This window comes from Bison bison, unplaced genomic scaffold (assembly GCF_000754665.1).
Source record: "Bison bison bison isolate TAMUID 2011002044 unplaced genomic scaffold, Bison_UMD1.0 scf7180017462789, whole genome shotgun sequence".
Classification (NCBI taxonomy): domain Eukaryota; kingdom Metazoa; phylum Chordata; class Mammalia; order Artiodactyla; family Bovidae; genus Bison; species Bison bison.
This window is the reverse complement of record NW_011372865.1, coordinates 17,296-18,192: the sequence shown is the minus strand read 5'-3', so window position 1 is coordinate 18,192 and position 897 is coordinate 17,296. Positions and strand designations below refer to the sequence as shown.

Below are 897 nucleotides of genomic sequence, written 5' to 3'. Positions count from 1 at the left end.
AAAGAATTGGGTATTTATTTTTTTAAAAGCAATGACATATGTGGCCTAGATTGCACTGCTTTTCAAAAATTTGATGACACATTATTTCTGGTGGTAACTGATGGTCGACAATGTGCCTTACAAGATGAATGCACAGTCAGAAGTTTTTATATGCAGGCAAAGGTTATGCTTTGATCTACTGTTGCAGCCACTCTTTTTAGTAGAACACCATTTGTCTCCTGGCCACCTGTGGTTAACCCAAAGCCACTGCTCAAAGAGCTCACTTCCAATGGTCTCCTAGTGGGTTGGCCTGGGGCTATTGCTTCCTATTAGACTACAGGTATATCATTTGAAGTAGGGCTTTTTTGGGTTTTGTTTTTAAAGAATTAGCTAAAGTACTTTTTTTTTTTTTTTTGGCCTACTCTTTAAGGCTGCCAAGACAAGGTTAAAATTCCCAGCTGACGTGCATGTGCTCCACATAACCAGCACATCAGAGCTGGGTTACATCAAATACTACTGTCTCTACCCTAGGAATTGTTAGTGAGGCCCATTTGTTATTTAATGTTTGCTAAGTCTCTAAGGTAGGGGTGGTGAATGTTCACAAATACAGAGGCTGGTATCTGACAGTACACAGTCGCTGTGTGCTGATGAAGGTAGGCTATGAATGCTATTGTCACGCTTCCAACTAGATATGATCGGTTGATGTTATGGTGGGATCTTTCACTCCTGTAGCACTAGTTTTCAAATGGCAGGCTGTGAATCAAAATATTTGATGCCAAAATAGGTACTTGTATGAATTTATATGAGCAAGAAAGAACAGAAAATGAAGAACCTCACATTAGTAAAATAACCTTGTGAAACTTTTCCTTCAGTTATATACATATGATATTATGTATGAGAACACTGTTAGGAGGTAAA

At 38.6% G+C, this 897-nt stretch overlaps 1 protein-coding gene across 1 annotated transcript in view; it reads right to left on the bottom strand.

Moving 5' to 3' along the window:
* The window catches only part of LOC104981505 (cyclin-dependent kinase-like 5), a gene marked incomplete at its 3' end in the record, with an annotated part of 41,310 nt that overhangs the window by 31,602 nt on the left and 8,811 nt on the right, over nt 1-897 (bottom strand). The gene's annotated exons all lie outside the window — the stretch shown is intronic.